Genomic DNA, 22,930 nt, shown 5'->3' with positions numbered 1-22,930 from the left:
CAAGAAGAAGAAGATTGCACAAGAAATTCCTTCCTTCCAGTGCTTTGTGTCCTTTTGTGTATTAACCAACATCTGCAGTTCCTTGTTTCTCTCTTCCTCTATCTGCAGCCTCTGTAGCAGAGGGGTATATGAGCGCTCGTTGTATTACCTTCAGCATCTTGCCGTACAATTATTAGCAATGAGCAATTCTGAGCAGGGTTCAGACACACACACACGCACGCACGCGCGCACACACACACACACACCAGCTGAGAACAGAGGCTCCTTCCACCTGGTGCGTTCGACCAGTAGAGATTCCCACACATGGTGCAGTATCCCAGCAGGAATGCCTGCATGTGGGATCGTGTCCCAGCAGGGAATGCCACCGGTGGGATGGGTCCCAGCAGAGTTAGTCTTCTGTGGGGATGTGACTCAGCAGGGGCAACTGCATGTGGGATCTGTTCCCAGCAGAGGCAAGGACCTGCGGGACTGCATCCCAGTAGAAGCAGGAATCTGCTGGATTGTGTCCCATCAGAGGCAAGTGGCTGCTCCCTGTAGAAGCAAGAACCTGCTCGATTGTCCCAACAGAGCTGGACTGTTTCCCAGCAGAGGCAAGAACTTGAGGGACTTGAGTGTCCCAGGAGAGCCTAGAGGCTGCTGGCTGTGTTCCAGTAGAGACAAGAACACACAGGACTGTTTCCCAGGAAGGCTTTCACAATCCGGTATGGTTTATAATATTGTTTTTGTTGCAATACTGGATGTTCTTGAGCCGCAGTTTCTGTCACCCAGTTTCTGACGCCCCAACGCCAGCAGCAGCAGCAGCCCACAGCCTCTAGCTGTGGGGCAGTGCAGCCTCTAGCCGTGGGGCAGTGCAGCCTCTAGCTGTGGGGCAGTGCAGCCTCTAGCTGTGGGGCAGTGCAGCCTCTATCTGTGGGGCAATGCAGCCTCTAGCTGTGGGGCAGTGCAGCCTCTAGCTGTGGGGCAGTGCAGCCTCTAGCTGTGGGGCAGTGCAGCCTCTAGCTGTGGGGCAGTGCAGCCTCTAGCTGTGGGGCAGTGCAGCCTCTAGCTGTGGGGCAGTGCAGCCTCTAGCTGTGGGGCAGTGCAGCCTCTAGCTGTGGGGCAGTGCAGCCTCTAGCTGTTGGGCAGTGCAGCCTCTAGCTGTGGGGCAGTGCAGCCAGCGCATGATACATTGCAGGGAATATTGTAATTATTAACCCTCTTACTTTTGTGCACTTATTTGTGCGGAATAGCTATGCTAAAGAAATAGTAACTCGCCCCCTATTATTCACATCTCACCGAGGCTCCATTAGCTGAATTCTGCTTGCGGGTATAATGAGCAAAGGTTGGGAACTGTGTGACACTCTGAAGCTCAGGATGTTCTCTCTGCATGCTCCCACCCCCCGCATGGCCACTCCACCTGTTTTATCTTCCACTCCCTCCTCTTCCTCGACAGCGGGAGCAGTTAGAAATCCAAGTGCAGACCAGGAAGTGGAGCAGCATATCTGTGTGAGACACACTCACACTCACAGCACCTACATCCTACCCCCCTGCTGATCTATTACAGGTAGAAGCAGGTCTGGGTTGAGAAGAGTTCGACTGGCAGCAAGGCGAAAGTGCAGGTAAGCCTCTGACATTCTCAAGAGTTCAAACAGAGAGAGTGAGAGAGAGAGAGAGAGAGAGAGATATATTATCTACCATGTGTAGGAAGGAACTGCAGTTGCTGGTTTAAATCGAAGATAGACACAAAATGCTGGAGTAACTCAGTGGGACAGGCAGCATCTCTGGAGAGAAGGAATGGGTGGTGGTTTCAGGTCGAGACCTTTCTTCAGACTGATTATCAGTTGTCTACTTTCTGTGAAACTAACTTGTTGTAGGGGGAACATGGAACCGAGTTTCTCCTGTTGACACTCGGCGGGCACTTGTCTTGGCTTTTAACGCTTCATGTCAGTGTGATTGATGGGGGAACCGCTTTTACTTCTCCCGCCCGGTGTTAAAACGGCGCCCCGTGTGTTTGTCAGTGGCCGTGGGGAGCGTGGATACAAAACCACTCAAAAACAAATCCTTCCAGGGACACAAGCTTCTTGGAAAGAAAGCTGGGCATTTCCGTAGCACTTGCCACACCGGCAAGTTCTCACTCGGCTTTTTATACTTAATGAGGCAGCTTTGAAGCCTTGCTGTCATATCATCATGTATTTTTCCCCCCTACCCATTCTGTGATTTATTTCAGGCTCAGACCAATGTCCCTCCTGGGATAAATAAAGTTCTATCGTATCATATTCTTCAATGCCTCACACCTTCAATTCCTGCCTCCCTCCCCTCATTGTATTCCCTGCATTCTCTCATCCCAACCCCGGCCTCAAATTCTACATCCTCCCTCCCAGTCTACCGCCTTCTTCCCCCTGGTTTCCCCTCTCCCCTCCACTCTGCCCTCTCCCTCCACCCACTCTCCCTCCGCCCTCTGTGTCCGCCCACTCTCCCTTTCCCCTCCACCCTCCTTCCATTTTACCCTCTTCCCTCCTCCGATTCTACCCCCCCCCGCCTTCCCCCAATTCCATGCTCTCCCCTCCACCCATTCTGCTCCCTCCCTCCTCCCACTCTACGCTCTCCCCTCCACCCATTTTGTCCTCTCCCTCATTCCATTCTATCCCTCTTTCCTCACATGCTACCCCCTCCCATTCCCCCCCCCCCCCCCACGGTTCTCCCATTCCACCCTTGTTCTCTAATTTCACTGCCACCTCCTGCAAATTCACCCCCTCCTTGAATACCCCGCCTGCTGCACCCCATTGTGCCTCTCTAGGGGTTTAAAAGCCCCAACGCTGGTGCCCCAGTGCTGCCAATGCCCCGAACTGTAAAACTTTCCCTCTCGCCCTTTGACCAAGCTTTTGGGCATCTTACCAAAAATACTCTGGTGCTGGCTTTCTGTTTCCTAACATTCCTGTGAAGAATCTGGAAAGGGATACTGTTTTTCCAACAGTATTAGGGATTGTTGTGTGGGATGCAGTGACTGATTTGCACACATGAACCTCCCGTGGCCAGCAATGGGTTAATGACAAAATATTTTGCTTTTCCCTATCAAGGGATAGGTATTGGCCTGAGAGAAATCCCCTGCTCTGCCCTGACAAATTCCCCATGGGATCTCTCCCATCCACGGGCCAGGGTCTCAGTTTAGCATCTCATTTGAAAGACCACACCATCCTCAGTCATAGAGGCATACAGTGCAGAAACAGGCCATTCGGCCCAACTTGCCCATGCCGACCAACATACCCCATCTACACTAGTTCCGCCTGCCCATGTTTGGCCCATATCCCTCTAAACCTGTCATATCCATGTATCTGTCCAAATGTCTCTTAAACATTATGATAGTACCTGCCTCAACTACCTCCTCTGGCACAAAAAGCTGGAGTAACTCAATGGCCATGTTTCGGGTCGAGACCCTTCTTCAGACCCGAATCGTCTCAACCTGAAACACCACCCATACCTTCTCCCCAGAGATACTGCCTGTCCCGCTGAGTTACTCCAGCTTTTTGTGTCTATCTTCGGTTTAAACCAGCATCTGCAGTTTCTTCCTACACATACTTCCTCAGGCAACTCATTCCATACACCCATCACCTTCTGTGTGTAAAAAAAAGTTACCCTTCAGGTTTCTATTAAATCTTTCTCCCTCACCTTAACCTTATGCCTTCCTGTTCTCAATGCCTCTACTCTGGGCAAAAGATTCAGTGCATTACTCGATCTATTCCGCTCGTGATCTTGTACAGCTCTATAAGATCATCCCTCTTCCTCCCGTGCTCCAAGGAATAAAGTCACCTATCCATGTGCTTGCCTGGGTTTTATACTGAAGCTCCTGTAGTGGGATGTGAACCCCCAGCTCACAGTGAGAGTAGACCACACTTGACAACTCTTGGCTTGAACCTTAAATGGTGTCACCGTTCAGGATTTTAGTGACACAACTAGGAAAAGACAGGGGGCGGCAATCTCTAACCCTATACAAAGGGGACTTTAATAAATAGTTCTAAATTAGCACTGTGAAAACTAAAATCCATACACGGTGATTTTTTTAATGTGCACACTAAAGATGCAGTTCATATGTTCTGCCACTGTGCCTGGAATATCGTGTTCCAATCCGATCTGTGGTGACCCAAAAAAGGTACAATGTGCTGGAGTGACTCAGCGGGTCAGGCAGCATCTGTGGAGAACACGGATAAGCGACGCTTCGGGTCGGAACCCTTCTTCAGACCACTCCCTTTCCTACATTCCACTCAAAAAAGACACACATGCTGGAATGAATCAGTAGGTCAGGCAGCATCTGTGGAGAACACGGATAAGCGACGCTTTGGGTCGGATTCCTTCTTCAGACCACTCCCTTTCCTACATTACCGAGCTTCTGACGACCTTTCATAGTGCCTTGAGGCACAGATAACCCCCCAGTTCAGTGCCCGAGTTGCTGTCTGAAATCCCCTCCCTCCTCCACTAGAATTGGTATAAAGGAACAGATAGGATTTGATGTCACAGAATCACTTCCATCAAACCCTTCACAGCTGATGGGTCGTCTACAGACTGCACTTACTGGTGACTCGTGACATCAGTGTCAGACATCAGAGTGGCAAGAGGCAATGAAGAACCTCTATGGTGGTGAGTGGGTGGGAGTGGCAGAATATTCCCTACTCTCTAACAAGTTACTGTGATCCTTAAGACTGAGGAAGGGTCCAGACCCGAAACATCGCCCATCATTTTTCTCCAGAGATGCTGCTTGACCCGCTGAGTTACTCCAGCACTTTGCGTTTGATGTCTGTGATCCCTAACGTCCTCCTGAGCTTAGGGAAGGACCATTATTAATGAAAAATTAAATGCAAGAACTAATGCTCTAATGGCAGCTTATAGAGATGTACAAGATCATGAGAGGAATGGAAAGGGTCTTTTACCCAGAGTAAGGGAATCAAGAACCAGAGGACATAGGTTTAAGGTGAGGGGGGGAAAGATTTAGTAGGAACCTGAGGGGCACATTTTTACCTCAAAGGGTGGTAGGTTTATGAATCAAGCTGCCAAATGTCGTAGTTGAGTGAGGGACAATCACACATTTAAGGAACATTTGAACAGGTACATGGATTGGACAGGTTTAGAAGGATACGGGCCAAATGCGGGCAGGTGGGACTAGTGTAGATGGGGCATGTTGGTCGGCATTGGCAAGTGGGGCTGAAGGGCCTGTTTCCATGCTATATAACTCTAATAACTAAGGTATTTTATTTCCAAATGCTCTAGAAGATTCTGACCACAGGTGGAAATATCAAAGACTAGAGGGCATCGATTTTAAATGAGAAGAACATAGTTTAAAGGGGGGTAAGTTTTTAACACAGAAAGTGGGTAGCTGGCTGGACTGTGTTGCCATGGGTAGTGGTGGAGGTAGATTTAATAGTGTCGTTTAAAAGGCTTTTTGATCAGCACATGGATCAGGTAGGGAATAGATCACCAGTCGGCAGACGAGATTAGCTTATCTTGTCATCATGTTTGCTACAGAAATTGTAGGCCTGCTGGAGTAACTCAACAGGTCAGGCAGGTAAGCCTGGTGAACATGGATAGGTGACGTTTCGGGTTGGGCCCTTCCTTCAGAATTCTATACTATTCTCTTCTGAACAGATACCTCAGAGCAAATTCTAGGTAATGCCACTGCTGACTAAGTGTGGCTCAGTTGAGTCAGAAAGTTATAGGTTTGGATCCTTCTGGGATTTGACGAGAAAGATTTACACTGATCACCAGAGAGTAGGACGCTGAGAAAAATGGTCTTGAGACTCATCACCAATTTGAGAACCAGAGGACATATGTTTAAGGTGAAGGGGGAAATATTTAATAGGAATCTGAGGGGTAACTTTTTCACACAAAGGGTGGTGGGTGTATGGAACATGGTCCAGAGGAGATAGTTGAGGCAGGGACTAATGCCCCTGTCCCACTTAGGAAACCTGACCGGAAACCTCTGGAGATTTTGTGCCCCACCCAAGGTTTCCGTGTGGTTCCCGGAGGTTGCAGGTGGTTGCCGGAGGCTGCAGGTAGTGGAAGCAGGTAGGGAGACTGAAAAAAACCTCCGGGAACCGCACGGAAACCTTGGGTGGGGCGCAAAGTTTACAGAGGTTTCCGTTCAGGTTTACTAAGTGGGACAGGGGCATAATGCAGCGTTTAAGAAACAATTAGATGTACATGAATAGGACAGGTGCAGAGGGGTATGCAGGACATGCAGGTAGGTGGGACGAGTGTAGATGGGACAAGTTGGCCGGTATGGGCAAGTTGGGCTGAAGAGCCTGTTTCCACTCTGTATGACTAGGACCAATTCCTCAACACCTCCAGATGCAGTCTGGAATGGAGTAGGGTGGACTATGTCCTGCAGAGATAAAAAATTGACAGCCTGCAAGCTCCGTGTAGGTGCAGGGAGTCCATGGGAGAGATATGGGCATTTCTACACCAAGTTGAAATTCTACACCAGTGATATTGATCCAAGCAACGATCAGGCTCTTGAACGCTGCACAACACTAACTCACAAACTATGGACTGTCATTCCTTGCACCACGAACTTCAGGCTTTTTTTTTTTCACTAGTATTGAGGTTATTAATTTATTGATGTTATTGTTTATTGTATATTATCTATGCACATTGTGCTACGCTGCTGCAGGTAAGAATTTCATTGTTCTCTAGACGGTACATGCGACAATGAAACACTCCTGGCTTGTCTCTTGGTGCGGTCAGTATACTATAAATGACTTTCACTTGCCAGGGCTATACTCTGGGTTGGTCCACGCTAACTGCAGGTCCACTGGTCATTGGTGGGGGGGGGGGGTGGGGGGGGGGGGGGGAGAGGGAGAGCAGGAGAGAGGCGGATGAGGCAATAAACACTATTAGATTGAATTACCTCTTTGAATTTGTTTGAAAAGAATGAACCCAATACGTGTTCTCAGCTCCATAGTTTGCCGGTTTTTTCTCGTCTTTTTGGAGCGCTCAGATTTCTTTTGTTAATACTTATAAACCTCAACGAGTGATGACTGCTTTGTGTGTGGGATTTGTTCTCAAGTTTGTTGGAACCACTAATACCTTGGTGAATTATGACATCCTGCCTGGGCTTTTATAAAACTCTATATCACGAGATTATTCTGTTACAATCGGGTGGGTTGAATTGAAGTCTGTGAAAACGATGAAAGCTTTCTTCTGCCTGGCCACGATCATTAAATGGGTAAGAAAGAACTGAAGAAGGGTCTCGACCCGAAACGTCACCCATTCCTTCTCTCCAGAGATGCTGCCTGTCCCGCTGAGTTACTCCAGCATTTTGCATCTACCCTCACTATCGTTCAATCTTGTGCAGAGTGCTGGTCAACTTGTAAGACAGGTTTGTTTCTAAAGCTTGTTTTCATTTGCAACCTGGAGCCACTCCACTGCCAGGACTACGGCCATCACCACAGTAACTGTATGGTATCTTCAGCAGTTGGGGATGGGGCTGGGTGGGTATGGAAAGTGAGATGGAGGAGGAGGAGGAGGAGAGAGAGAGAGGGATAGAGAGGACAGAGAGACAGAGAGAGAGAATTTGCAAATATATCAGTATCCAAATAGTCTTGGGGAGATACATTGATAATAGTTTGTACAAAAACATTAACACAGCGGAATCGAAAGTGCACAGAAGAACAATGTATTTAAAACATGGCAATAGGCCTTGTAAAGATATATTAGCGCAGGTACCAAACGTTGATTGAACAATGGATTCAAGAGGTGGAGAGCAGGAAGTGGAGAGTTTGAGAGAAGGAATTTCAGATCGGAGCCCAGGCAGATGAAAGCATGGCGAAATGTGTAGGAAGGAACTGCAGATGCTGGTTTAAACCAAAGATGGGCACAAAAAGCTGGAGTTACTCAGCGGGACCTTGGACTTTCTGGTGGGACAGTGGAGGAGGCCCAGGACAGAGAGCTCACTATGGGAATGGGAAGGGGAGTTAACGTATTTGGCAATTAGAAGATCGCGTAGGCCAAGGCGGACTGAGTGTAGGTGTTCAGTGAAACAATCGCCCAGTCTGATAGGATACTACTACGGTACATTGGTAAGAGTGATTGGGGAGCTGCCACATTTCCTTAGCCTTCTGAGCCGTTGGTGTGGTTGACAACTTCCTTGGCTGAGGTGTCAAGGTAGTTCATGATTAATTTAATTTGTAAGCGTGTAGACAGATTAAGAAAAGGCGGTCATCTGGTGCTTGGCCATAATAAACTATGATTGCCTGAGTGCCAGAATAGATTGATGGGCTGAATGGCCTCATCCTGTTCCTACATTGAGTTTGTTCAAGGAACATCAGATGCTGGAAAATCGAAGGTAGACAAAAGTGCTGGAGATACTCAGCGGGTGCGGCAGCATCTATGGAGCGAAGGGAATAGGCAATGTTTCAGGCCGAAACCCTTCTTCAGACTGATGGGGGGGGGGGGGCGGGAAGAAGAAAGGAAGAGGAGGAGCCAGAGGGCTGAGGGAGAGCTGAAAAGGGGAGGAGACAGCAGGGGCTACCGGAAATTGGAGAAGTCAATGTTCATACCGCTGGGGTGCAGACTGCCCAAGCGGAATATGAGGTGCTGCTCCTCCAATTTCCGGTGGTGCTCACTCTGGCCATGGAGGAGGCCTCGGACAGAAAGGTTAGATTCGGAATGTGAGGGTGAGTTGAAGTGCTGAGCCACAGGGAGAACAGGTTGGTTAATGCGGACCGAGTGGAGGTGTTCGGCGAAACGATCGCCAAGCCTACGCTTGGTCTCACCGATGTACATTGAGTTTAGTTTAGATACCGAAGCACCGAAACAGGCCCTTCGGCCCACTGAGTCGGCGCCGACCAACGATCCCTGTATATCCCTATTCACTTACAAACCTGTATGTCTGTGGTGTTTGAGAGGGATCGGAGCACCCGGGGAAAACCCTCGCGGTCACGGGGAGAATGTACAAACTCCGTCCAGACAGCACCCGGGTTTTTGGCGCTGTCAGGCAGCAACTCCACCTCTGTGCCATCATGCCGCCTGTAAAACTGACGTCCACGTTTGGGCTCGAACCCACGAACCTGGGATTAAGAGTCCCATGCTCTTCCGACTCAGCTAGCCGGGCTGTTGCAAGAGCAGGGGAATATTGGACCGTTCCTTTGTGCTGTCTGGTTAAAAGAGCTTGATTGAAGGGGCCTGATTGAGAGAAGGGTTGAAGAAGGGTCTGAACAAGGGTTTCGGCCCAAAACATTGCCTATTTCCTTCGCTCCATAGATGCTGCTGCACCCGCTGAGTTTCTCCAGCACTTTTGTCTGCCGCCTGATTGAGAGAGTTGGAGAGGGAGGTAGTGGGTTGTAGTCAGTTCCGTTTTAGTTTGGACAGCACGCAACAGAAACTTTTCACTGCACCTCGGCACACATGACAATAAACTAAACTGAACTGAACTGAGTCAGCAGTGAGCAGGAGGGAATGTCCGGGGACTGGGAAGGTGAGAATGGTGAATGGCAGTGACAAGGTAATGATTGGGGATGACCATGGATGACCACTCATGTTTAAAGATGGAACAGAGATGTTGGTATTGGTTTATTATTGTCTCAAGTACTGAGATACTGTGAAACACTTTGTTTTGCATGCTATCTAGGCAGATTATACCACACATGACTAGAACATAGAAAGGAACCTGGGTGCAGAATCTACTGTTACAGCTATAGGTAAAGTTCAGATAGAAACGGTAAAACAAAGCATGAATGTTGAAAATCCGTAGTAATTGTGTCGTTACAGAAACAAGAAACTGCAGATGCTGGTTTACAAAAAAAAAAGCACAAAGTGCTGGAGTAACTCAGCGTCCTTTGAGAACATGGATAGTTGACGTCTAACGTCAATCTGAAGAGACGCGAAAAGTCACCTGTCCGTCCGTGTTCTCCAGAGATGCCGCCTGGCCCGCCAAGTTACTCCAGCACTTAGTGTCTTTTCTTTTTGTAATTCTGTCATTTGTTCCCCTGGTTACCAGGAATGCAAGCCGGAATGTGACTCCAAACCCTAGCAGCATGGTTGACTTGGACGCCCTTTGCAATGGAATTGCGAGCAATTAGCTGCTAGCAAAATATGTTGGCTTTGTCAGGGCTGCACACACCCAGAATCAATTATCTTTTGTGGAGGAATGACAGGAGGTGTAGGTAGCATACACCAAGCACTACTGACTTGGGTAAATATTTGTGGTTTCGTGACTGACTGATTACCAAGAGCAAATCACTTTCAGCAGTAGCACAACCGCTGAGTAACCCGTGTAATAAAATAAATAGGGATGCATTCCCTCTCACCCTCCACCCTCCCCCTCCCCCACTCTAGTTGTCCTACCAGTTCCACTGTTCACATCCCTGGTACCCCTTCATTACCACCTATACCCCAGCCAACAATCGGCCATTATGGGCTCCAACCTTCCCTGGTCATCTGTTGCCGCCCCTGCTTTGTTCTGGCCTCTTCCTACCTCCAGTTCCCCACTCTATGCTTTCAGTCGGAAGAAGGTTCCCAACCCCAAACGACACCTATTCCTTTTCTGCAGAGATGCTGTCTGATCCACAGTTACTCCAGCACTTTGTGTCTATCTTCAGTATAAACCGGCATCTGCAGTTCCTTCCGCAAAAAGAAAAAGAGAGCTTGGAAACACCATTTGGCCACGTCTGCCCTGCCCTGACTATCCAGCTTCCATTTACATGAATCCTAATTTATTTCCACATTCCCATCCCATTATATCTCACATAACCACATTCCACGGACTACTTGCAATGGCCATTTAACCTAACACCATATGCATCTTTGGCACATTGGAGGAAACAAGAGTAGCTGACAAAACTCATGGATCAGAAAGAGACATGCAAGCTCCACACAGACATCACAGGAGGTCTGGAACTATGAGGCAGCAGCTCTAATGACTGCACCAGAGTATTCCCACTCATAATAAAGGCAGTACATCATAGAGTCACAGTCATAGTGAGAATCGTACTGAGGGGTAACCATTCAACCATTGAATCTGCATCATCAACCATCACTCACACTACTCCTATATTAATCCCAGTCTGTATCCTCCACACTTTCCCTCTAACTATGCACGAGGGACATTTTACAATGTCTCAATTAAACAACGAATTTGCACGTCTTTGGGATGTGAGATGAAACAGGAGCACTAGGGGGGAAACCACTTGGTCACAGGGAGAACATACAAACTCCACACAGACAAAACTCAGTGTCAGGATTGAACTCAGGTCTTGGGTGCCAAGAGGTAATGGTTCTACCAGCTATACTGTTGTTCCAACAGTTAGACCAGAGTGAGGAGCTGTGGTTTTAATCTGATCAACCGAGACCCTACTACATCTCCCAGTCACCCACTCCCACTCCTGACATGAGGAGGTTTCTATTTCTTTAAAGTCTTTCACAATATCTTGACATCTCAGAGGGCTTTGCAAGCAATACGCTTATTTTCCAGTGCTGTTGTGATGTAATAATATGAGCAGCCTATTTGCACACAGCAAGCTCCAATAAAACTGCAGCAAAATCAACAGATAATACACGTTGTTTGTTGAGGGAAAAATATTGTCTTGGGCAGTAGGGGAGCTCCCTAAAGGGGCTGTCCCACTTGGGCGACCTAATTGGCGAGTTTAGAAGAGTCTGAAAAAATGACATGTTGAAGACCTCTTTCGACTATGTAGAAGACCTCCTTCAACTATGTTCTATGTTCAACTCTCTTCTCGTAGCTCGTTCCATATACATACCATTTCCGTGAAACATCGTCCCTCAGGTACCTATTAATATTGCCCCTCCCACATTCGACTATGTTGAAGACCAGCTTCGACTAGCTACGATTAACTTCGGGAAAATTGGACACCGAATAGTGGAGAGTGAAGACAACCTCCTTCGATCTCCTTCGACCTCCCTTCGACTATGATAAAGACTATCTACGACCACCTTCGACTACCCTCGACTACCTACGACTAACATGCCGACCTACTGCGACTAAACCTATGAGTAAAAAAAGTATCGATTTTTTTCCATGGCGACCTTTTTTTACTCGCGGGCATTTTTTAACATATTGAAAAAAACGGCGCGACCTAGCTGAGGCCTCGAGTACGTGGAGACCACTCTCGAGCATGAAGGAGAGTTACGAAGACCTCCTACGACCTCGTGTCGACCATGCTGCGAGTATGAGCCGAGGGTAAACTCGCCAGAACTCGCGGGTTAGGTCGCCCAAGTGGGACAGCCCCTTAAAGCCCCTGTCCTACTTAGGAGACCTAAACAAAGGTATCAAAGGTATTTTATTAGTCACATTCACATACACCTAGGTGTAGTGAAGTGAAATGCTTTTTGCCATTTTGCAGCACACAAAAAAAGAATACAGACATAACACCAATGAGAGTCTTAAACACAAACATCCCCCCACAATGGTTCCCACCATCAGGGAAGGCACAAAGTCCAGTCCCCAACCCCAGTTCACCCATATTCGGGCCCATTGAGGCCTCCACAGTTGCCTCTACGGAGGCCCGATGTTCCTGGCCGTTCTCGCCGGGTGATGTTGCTCCGGCGTCGGGAGAGTCCTCCCAGTGGCCTGGGAACCCTGGAACGGCCGCTTCCGTACTGGAGGCCGCGGCTTCCGAAGCCGACAAGGCCGCGCCGGTTGGAGCTCCACAACTGCCGATCTCGTCGCGAGATCCCAGGCTCCCGGTGTAAAGTTCAGCGCCGCCGCCCACAGCTGGTCGCTCCACAGTCCCGCAGCTCCGCGATGTTGTTCCCAGCGGTCTCAGCTCAGCTCCAGTGCGGCGACCCAGGCAAGGCATCGCCCGCTCCGCGATAGCGCTCCAGCACTGTGCCGCCGCCGAAGCCGTGGTTCTGGGCGGTCCCCGATAGGAAACGCCGCTCCAGGCCCGCTGGTAGGCCGCGAGGACGGGTCGAAGCTGCAGCCCGGAGAAAAAGCCACCTCTCCGACCAGGTAGGGACCCTGAAAGGTAGTTTCCCCCTCCCACCCCCCACATAAAAAAGTGTAGACCTCCAACAAAACACTTTTTATTTTATTTTTTTTAAAAATTTATTTATTAGAAGTAGACATATTATAAAATGTAGTTACATATTATAGTAAAAAAAAACTTTTCATATACATCAGTCATACATTATTAAAATTTTCCATTATCAATTACTTCTGCTTCTAGTATTTTTATTTTTTATAGAAAGCGAGAAAAAGAGAGGGTAGAAAGTTACAGATAAAAAAGAAAGCAAAAAAAACACAACAGAAAAACAAGGGAGGTGGAATGGGTTACCTGTAATACGTCAATGGAGATAGGTTCGTAGGTTATAAAGTATAGAGTATAGTTTTTCATCTGTTCCTGAGTTCAAGTTTCAGCTGGGTCCTCGTGCTGTGCCAGTCTATCCCTTCAGATAGTTAATGAATGGAGCCCAAATTTTATGGAAAAGATCTTGTTTGTCCATTAAGACAAGTCTAATTCTTTCTAAGTATAGGGTCTCCGACATTTCCGTAATCCACATTTTAATTGTGGGGGTTGTAGGGCCTTTCCAAAATTTTAATATTAATTTTTTTCCGGTTATTATACTGTAATTGAGGAAGTTTCTTTGGTTTGTTGTGAGTGTTAAGCTTTGTCCTGATATTCCAAGTATTATTAATTTTGTGTCTGGGTCCAGTTTTGTATTAATAACTTCTGAAGTTATTTCAAAAATATCTGTCCAGAAATGTTTATGTTTTATACAGTTTGCAAACGTATGTGTTAAATTAGCCTCTAAATGTAGACATTTATCACAAATAGGAGAGATTTGTGGGAAGATTCTATTTAGTTTTATTTTAGAGAAGTGTAGTCTATGTAAGACCTTGAATTGTATTAAAGTATGTCTGGCATTTAATGAACATTGATGTATTTGTTGTAAACTTTCGTCCCACATATCTTTCGTGATAGGATGACCTATTTCATTTTCCCATTTGTATCTATATGGTTCGGTCGGTGGTACCTCGTTATTTAGTAAGGTGTTATAAATATAAGCTATTAGTTTTTCAGTATTAGGATGCTTGTTCAGACATTCATCAAGAATTTCTGATTCCCTATTCCTGTAAACTTGTGTATTAGATTTAACATAATCTCTAATTTGTAGATATCTGAAGAAATTATTTGAGTGCACCAACAAAACACTTTAACTAACTTAAAATAAAAATAAAAAGATGAAGAGACAGACAGCTGCCCGCCACCCAAGGTTTCCATGAGGTCACCGGAGGTTTTGGTCACTCTCCCTAATGGTCGAAAGTGGTTTCCGCGTGGTCGAGGCTTCATCTAGGTTGCTGCTATTTTTTCATCATGATTAAAACCGGCCTTGACTAAAAATAAGTTGCCATTTTAAAAATCGATAACTTTTTAGTCGCAGGTCTAGTCGAAGCCGGTTTTCTTAATAGTCGAGGAAGGTTTTCAACATGTGCGTGGGAGGTGGTAGGAGGTTGCAGGTCACCTCGACCTTGGTTTTTTTTTTGGGTGGCGGGCAAGGTCACCAGAGGTTGCTGTTTAGGTCTCCTAAGTGGGACAGGGGCTTAACTCTTCTTTCAATCCTACCCTTTGCATCCATGACCCTTGAAACCTCACCCATTGCACACCCCCTTAAAGTCACAGAGTCAAACAGCATGGAAACATAGTCTTCAGCCTAACCCATCTACGCTGACCAAGATGCCCCATCTCAGCTATTCCCATTGGGCCCATATCCCTCTAACTTGTCCTATTCCATGTACCTGGATACAGAAAATATTCAAGTACATGTCTTGTCAAGGTATAAGGTATACCCTTTAAACAGCATTTGAAAAGGTTTTAAAATACCTTTAAAATTTAAACTTTTGTCAGTTATCTCTTCTCGTAGCTCGTTCCGTATACATACCATTTCCGTGAAACATTGTCCCTCACGTACCTATTAATATTGCCCCTCCCACATTAAATCTATGTCCTCTGGTTCTTGATTTCCCTAACCTGGGTAAATGACTGCACATTCATCCTATCAACTCCCATCATGGTTTTATACACCTCTATAAGATGACCAAACTACCAACCCAGAGTAGGTGCTGGAAAGGACATGAAACCCACAAACATCTGAGTCAGAGGTGACATACAGCCAACTGAGGCTCAAAACACAAGAGCCAGCTGAATCCTCTGGAGAAAACATCAGTGAACACTGGTGTTCATCTCAAGTCTGTGTCATCAAAATACTCGAGCAAAAAACAAACTCAGCGGGCCAGGCAGCATCTGCGGAGGGAATGGACAGAGGACTGTTCAGGTCGGGGCCCTTCTTCTCCAGATTGAAGTAGGGTCCCGACCCGAAACATTGTCTGTGTGTTTCCCTCCACAGATGCTGCCTGGCCTGCTGAGTTCCTCCAGCACTTTGTTTATTGCTCAACATTACAGCTTATGCAGTCTCTTGTCTCTCTGCAATCAAAGAAAAGAAACCACAGGTGACACCTATAAGCTAGAGGTTATTGAGGTGACTTGGTGGAAAATAGCAGGCAGCTCCCTTACTTTGTAGCAGGCTCTTGCAACTGATGTTAGCTCTCTCATTCATAGAGTCATAGATACAGTGTGAGAACAGGCCCTTACACCCAACTTGCTAACACCACTCAACATGCTCCATCTATACTAGCCCCACGTGCCTGTATTTGGCCCTCTAAACCTGTCCTATCCATGAACCTGTCTAAATGTTTCTCAAACATTGCGATAGTCCCTGCCTCAACTACATCCTCCGACAGCTCGTTGCATATACTCATCACCCATTGTGTAAAAAAGACACCCCATTAAACCTTTCCCCTTTCATTTTAAACCAATGTCCTCAGGTTCATGATTCCCCTACTCTGGGCAAGAGACTCCGTGTGTTTACCCGATCCATTTACCTAATTCCCCTGCTCTCCAAGGAATAGAGCTCTACCTCTCCCTATAGCTCAGGCTCTCGAATCCTGGCAACATCCTCGTAAATCTTCTCTGCACTCTTTCCAGATTGACAACATTTGTCCTATAACATGGTGCCTAAAACGGAACACAATACTCCAAATGTGGCCTCACTAATGCCTTATTATAACATCCCAGCTGTATCAAAGTATCAACATTGCCTGGACCATCAGCTTAGATCCCGTGCTGTTATCTTTGAAGCCAGACTTGAACCTTAAGCCCCTGTCCCACTTTCCCGAGTTACTCACAAATTCTCCCGAGTTTTCCCCTTGATTCAAACTCGGAGATGCCAGCCGTAGGTACTCGGGGCTATTTATTTTACTCCTGGACATTTTTCAACATGCTGAAAAAACGTCCCGACTTACCTGATGCCCCAAGTACCTACGACTGGCATTAGGAGCTGCTACGAAATATCTACGGACTCCTACGGCCTCCTACGGGCCGCTACGGACATTCCCCGAGTTTGAAAGTAAGCATGCAGGTACAGCAGGCAGTGAAGAAAGCGAATGGCATGTTGGCCTTTATAACAAGAGGAATCGAATAGAGGAGCAAAGAGGTCCTTCTGCAGTTGTACAGAGCCGTAGTGAGACCATACCTGGAGTATTGTGTGCAGTTTTGGTCCCCTAATTTGAGGAAGGACATTCTTGCTATTGAGGGAGTGCAGCGTAGGTTTACAAGGTTAATTCCCGGGAAGACGGGACTGTCATATGCTGAGAGAATGGAGCAGCTGGGCTTGTACACTCTGGAGTTTAGAAGGATGAGAGGATATCTTTGAAACATATAAGATTGTTAAGGGCTTGGACACACTAGAGACAGGAAACATGTTCCCGATGTTGGGGGAGTCGAGAACCAGGGGCCACAGTTTAAGATTAAGGAGTAAGCCATTTAGAACGGAGACGAGGAAACACTTTTTCTCACAGAGAGTGGTGAGTCTGTGGAATTCTCTGCCTCAGAGGGCTGTGGAGGCAGGCTCTCTGGATGCTTTCAAGAGAGAGCTAGATAGGGCTCTTAAAGATAGCGGAGTCAGGGGATATGGGGAGAAGGCAGGAACGGGGTACTGATTGGGGATGATCAGTCATGATCACATTGAATGGCGGTGCTGGCTCGAAGGGCCAAATGGCCTACTCCTGCACCTATTGTCTATTGTCTATTGAATCAAGGGGAAAACTCAGGAGAATTCGTGAGCAATTCGGGAAAGTGGGACAGGGGCTTAGCTTTTGTATCCAGAATCAGAATCACTACCGTGAATCTATGTGTCACAGCTCATTATGGACATTGAATTTGACTGAATATCAAATGCTCACTTACTTTGCAACCTCCAATACATCCCTGAAGGGATTTCAGTTCAAAAATTAAAATTGATCTCAAACCTGCAGACATTGATATTTGCCACTGATATTCATATTGATATATGATCCCCTCAAAAAGATAGTCAATATTATGAATGAGCCGTACCACACTGGCCACGTTCTCATTCCACTCCAACATCTGCAGTCTCTTGTGTCGTTTAGGTTTCGGTCAACCTTGGTACAAAGGGATTTCAGTTCAATAACACTGATGTTGTTGCCAAGAATTGCAAACATGCCAATGCAGCCAAGTGTATCCATTGTCGCAAGTTCCCTTCATAGGAAGAGTTGCCTCGCAAAGGCATCTGACACCTGTACACATTGGCCCTCCATAAAGTAGTTACTTAGAGACACACATCAGTGCTCCCAAAACAGGGAGAGTTAAGATTAACAGAGGGAAATATTTATCAGAATGGTTAGCAAAATGAAATAGATTCCATGCTACATTGGTTCATCTCTAGAATTCTCTGCCCCAAAGTATTGTGGAGCCCAGCTCATTCGAAGTATTTAAAGTGTATTTAAAATAAATAATATTTTGAAGGAAAAATGGGTTGAGGGCTCTGGGATTCTGGCACACAGAGATTTGAGTGGTGGGGTAGTTCAGCCGTGATCACATTGAATGGAACAGCCACGAGGGGCCGAGTGGCCTTCCCTGTTCCAATTTCCTTGTAAAAAAACACACAAAGTGCTGAAGTAACTCAGCGGGTCAGGTAGCATCTCTGTAGAACAGGGATAGGTGACGTTTTAGGTTGGGACCCTTCTTCAGACCCTTCTTCAGACTGACGTGAAATGTCTCATATTCATGTTCTCCAGAGATTAGTACAGGTGTTGGATGTTATGGGGAGAAGGCAGGAGAACGGGGTTGAGAGGGAAAGATAGATCAGCCATGATTGAATGGCGGAGTGGACCTGATGGGCTGATTGGCCTAATTCTGCTCCTATAACTTATGAACATGAGATGCTGCCTGAACTGCTGAGCTGTCCAGCACTTTGTGTCTTTTTTTGTACATGAGCATCTGCAGTTCCTTGTTCCAACAACGACTGAATCTCGACTGATTTTCATCATTCATTCTTTGCTTTTCCCTTTTGATCTGCACTTTCTCTGTTGCTGTAGCACGAGTTTGAAGAAGGGCCCAGACCCAAAACGTTGCGTATTCATGTTGTCCAGAGATGCTGCCTGACCCGATCAGTTACTCCAGCACTTTGTATCTTCTTTTTGTAAACCAGCATCCGCAGTTCCTTGAGTCTCCTATTTTGTGAAGCTTTGGTGATGTGATTTGATGTGAATTGGCTGGATACAGCAACAAGGGATAGAGGGGCTGCTGGACACAGGGGCAATGATGAGCCAAATTACCTTTACTTACCTTTGGTTTTGTATATTTAAGAAAGAACCGCAGATGTTGGAAAAATCGAAGGTAGACAAAATATGCTGGAGAAACTCAGTGGGCGAGGCAGCATCTATGGAGAGAAGGAATTGGCGATGTTTCGGGTCAAGACCCTTCATCAGATTGCCCTGTTTTAAGTTGTGCATGGAGAAAGTTTTCCACTGCAGTTTGCAGCGCTTAAAATGCAGCTACTCGCAATAGTTAAGACGCCATGTACAGTATCGTTTAAAACCAGTTGAACCGGCTTCCTATTTTGATTACAAAGCATTAGTTTGCTGACTCAGCAAATCTCAGACAAAAGGTTGGAATTAGTTCTTCCTAAATCATAGTATCTCAATGAAAAAGACTCTAAAACCGGCTGATGCCATGTCAATGTGCGCATGTGGGAGTTGGGTCGAGCTGAAATGATGAGTATAATCAAGGTCAAAGAGAGATAACTAGATGATTAAATGTTCTGTAAAACACTGTTGCTCATTGGTGGGAATGGCATCACTGGAATGCGGGCAGTCAGGCTTGAAGCATTGTTACACCAGAAATGCCGATGTTTTGGATCCTCTGAGAATCAGAGCAGTTTTACTTTAGTTTAGTTTAGTTTAGAGAAACAGTGCGGAAACAGGCCCATCGGTCCTCTAAGTCCTCGCTGACCAGCCATCCCCGTTAGTTTAGTTTAGAGGCACAGTGTGGTAACAGGCCCATCGATCCTCTGAGTCCACGCCAACCAGCAGGTCACGGGGAGAACGTACATACTCCGTATAGACATTTGTCAACAAGAGTTTGGTTTGATTATCAGGTGATTTGGAAATTTAGCTGTATCGGTTTTAAATGTGAAGCAATGGACCAGTTTTGCGGATGCCAGTGCAATGATACCGTTAACGGAAGCCTCGTGTTAAACAGCTGGCAGTTCAATTATTGATAGGAACATAGAGATGGGAGCAGAAAATTACACAGAGCTTCACTGGAAGCAGAGGCATCATAAAGGGTGAGACCAAACGACTGGTGTGAGCTATAGGGAGAGGTTCAGCAAGCTGGGACTCTATTCCTTGGAGCGCAGGAGGATAAAAGGGATGGTCTTATAGAGGTGTACAAGATCATGAGAGGGACAGATCGGGTAGTCTTGTCCAAAGTTGGGGTATCAAAAACTAGATTTAAAAACGCAGGTTTAAAGTGAGGGGTGAGAGATTTAATAGGAACCCAAGATGTAACTTTTTAACACAAAGGGTGGTGGGTGTATAGAATGAGCTGCCGGAGGAAGTGGTTGAGGCACTGTTTAAGAATCATTTAGACAGGCACATGAAGAGGGTAGGTTTAGAGGGATATGGCCCAAACGCAGGCAGATGGGACTAGTGTAGATGGGGCATGTTGGTCGGCGTGGGCAAGTTGGGCCACAGGGCCTGTTTCCACACTGTACGACCCTGTAACTCTATGGCTTTTTTCAGTTGGGAATCCAACTGAACGAACCTGAAGAAACGACGAAAAATCCTCCTTGGGCCCTGTCGCCAACATCCTCATTATTAAAGATCTTCTGTACTCTATTCCTATTTGAGAAATGTTGCCGTGTGCAATTTAGTTGCTGTTTCCCACTCAGCAACGGTGTCCTCATTTATAATATCAGCTTCAGCTGCAAAATGATGCCGTGAAAATCCTCACAGAATCGACAAATATCTCTTTCCTTCCTTTATGGATTTGCCAGCAAAGAAAGGAGTTTACTGAGCATCCAATTTTAAGTCAATTATCATGCTGGCTAAAGTAGATTGTTGTGATAACAGTACCCAGCCAGTGTTGTCCCCACACCAATGTTTGTATTGTGAATATAGCAGAGAGAATGGTAACTAACTGGTCCACTATTTGTGCCAAGACATCGCTCGTAATCAAAATACTACAACTTGAGGGACAGACCCAGGAAAATGACGGATACAAGAGACTAGAGATGTTGGAAACTGCAGCCAAAAAAAACACAAAAACAATGCTGGAGGACACAGCAGGTGAAGCTGCATCTGTGGAGGCAGAGGGGTGGTCGAGGTTTCGGAAGGGACTTAATCTTTAGTCAGAGGGTGGTGAATCTGTGGAATTCATTGCCACAGACGGCTGCGGAGGCCAAGTCAATGGATAATTTTAAGGCGGAGATTGACAGATTCCTGATTAGTAAGGGTGGCAGGGGTTATGGAGAAATGGCAGGAGTATGGGGTTGTGAGGAGGAGATAGATCAGCCATGAGTAAACTTGGCAGAGTAAACTTGATGGGCTGAATGGCCTAATTCTGCTCCTGTAACTTACAAACTTATGAAGAGACCCTGCTTTAGGACAGTGATCAGAGTGTTGGTGGAGGAGTCTGGGTGGGTCTTTGTTCCAGAGGGAGGTGAACCTTCCTGATAGAGGAGAGAGGACTGGAGACCCATGAGGAACTTAATATTTAATGTGCTATCCATTAGACATTCTCTTCAAGGCCTGCCCACATTGAAACAGTTCTCCACCTTACTTCAAAGGGCAGTTCTGAGTCCCTCGTTCAACGTTCGTCCTCGCAGTTATTTATACTGCTCCTCTACTCTTTGACAAGAAATGTACCGTGAAGCTTTGCATTTGTATAGCAACTTAAAAGGGGAAACGAGTGTACAAAGGAGTGAGTCTCCTTTTTGGCTTTGGAGGCAACATCTGTTTGACTGCATTGCTCTTAACATTGGGGATGTTTTTAACATCTGCGGTGCTACTGAAATGGTGTTGATGGAAGCAGAATGTGTTTTGACATTGAAGAACTAGTTGGCTGCAGAAACGATGGATTGTAATTGCTGTATGTTTGAGATGTATTGCTCAGATTGCCAAAACGCTACTTACTTTGTGAACCAAGTTGATATAATACTGCTAACATTAGCAATACAGGAATTCTAAGTAAAGACATTAAATTAAATTGTCCTCCCCCAAAGAGCAGCAGAGTCCAAAGAGATCTGATATCGGTGTTTTAAGATCATAAGTGATGGGAGTAGAATTAGGCCATTCGACACGTTTAGTCTCCTCCGCCATTCAATCATGGCTGATCTATCTCCACAGAGATAAATCACTGTTAAAAAGGGGCATAGCTACTTAGGTCTCAATCACCAGGGTTCATAAGATCATAAGTGATTGGAGCAACTTTAGGCCATTCGGCCCATCAAGTCTACCCCGCCATTCAATCATGGCTGATCTATCTCTCCCTCCTAACCCCATTCTCCTCCCTTCTCCCCATAACCCCTCACACCCTTTAAAGTTGTAAAATAAATAGTAGGGTGGGTTTAGTCGGATTCTATGGGCAAAGAACAAAGGCTGATAGACAAAATGTCAAAGAGTTGGAAGGAATTGCAAATGCTGGTTTTATACCGAAGGTAGACACAAAATGCTGGCGTGACCTAGCAGGTCAGACAGCTTCACTGGAGAAAAGGAATAGGTGACTGTGGGTAGATACCCTTCTTCAGACAGAGAAACAGATGGCTGAGGAAACTTCTCCCCCTATCACCTCCTTTCTTTTCCAAGGCCCCCACTGCCACCATGATCTGCTTCCATTTTCCCACCATCTCCCACCAGAGCATATTCACCCTGCTCTTGTCCCTTCCTCTGTACACTCATCTCTCATCTCCCTACTTTCTCTTTTTTCTCCCCACCCACATCTTCTTCGACCCACGTCCCTCCCTCTGGAATAACATTTCATTCCTCCTCTCCTCTTCTTATCTGATATCGCCAGCCTTTGTCACTCGCTCCAAACATTTGGCAAATCACCCCCGCACATATCCACCTATCACTTGCCAGGCTTTGTCCTGCCCCCATCTCCCTCTTGCAGCTTTCCCCACCCTACTCCGATCAGTCTGAAAAAGGGTCCTGACCCAAAAGATCACCTATCCATTCCCACCACACATGTTGCCTGACCCACAGAGTTCCTCCTGCGCTTTGGGTTTTGCTCAGAATTCCAGCATCTGCAGTCCCTCATGTCTTCACATTGAGTTGTCTAATCAGTTTCACTACCAATACATTTGTGCCAGTGTTTCTTAATCCTTTAATCCCATTTAAAACTGGCAAAGAATAATTTATTATTCCACAGACTATAAAAGCCTTTATTCTTCCATTAAGTCCTGGTCGGTGTGGTTTCCTAGCGGCTGGTGTTTAATATTCTATTTCTTATTTGACCTTAGAGTTCACTTATTTATTCTCTGGTCCATGTTCATTGTTGTGAAAATATAAAGTGATCAATGCAGTGAATGCCAAAACCCAGCAGTTTGCTACTGAATAATGTTTGGCAGAATTACTCTCTGCTCCACA

The 22,930-nt window shown here is 46.3% G+C and overlaps 1 protein-coding gene across 3 annotated transcripts in view; it reads left to right on the top strand.

Moving 5' to 3' along the window:
* The first annotated feature begins 1,302 nt into the window (after positions 1-1,302).
* The window catches only part of paqr5 (progestin and adipoQ receptor family member 5), a 77,761-nt gene continuing 56,133 nt past the window's right edge, over positions 1,303-22,930 (top strand). The window contains exon 1 of one of the 3 annotated variants that reach the window (XM_033050551.1): positions 1,303-1,598. The gene's annotated coding sequence lies outside the window, so the exon portion shown is untranslated. Of the gene's footprint in view, positions 1,599-4,589; positions 4,612-22,930 lie in introns of those variants that run through there. The other 2 variants (XM_033050553.1, XM_033050552.1) reach the window with 2 other exon arrangements.

Source organism: Amblyraja radiata, chromosome 34 (genome assembly GCF_010909765.2).
Source record: "Amblyraja radiata isolate CabotCenter1 chromosome 34, sAmbRad1.1.pri, whole genome shotgun sequence".
NCBI lineage: Eukaryota > Metazoa > Chordata > Chondrichthyes > Rajiformes > Rajidae > Amblyraja > Amblyraja radiata.
Note: the sequence above shows the minus strand (reverse complement) of the source record. Positions and strands in the feature narration are given on the sequence as shown.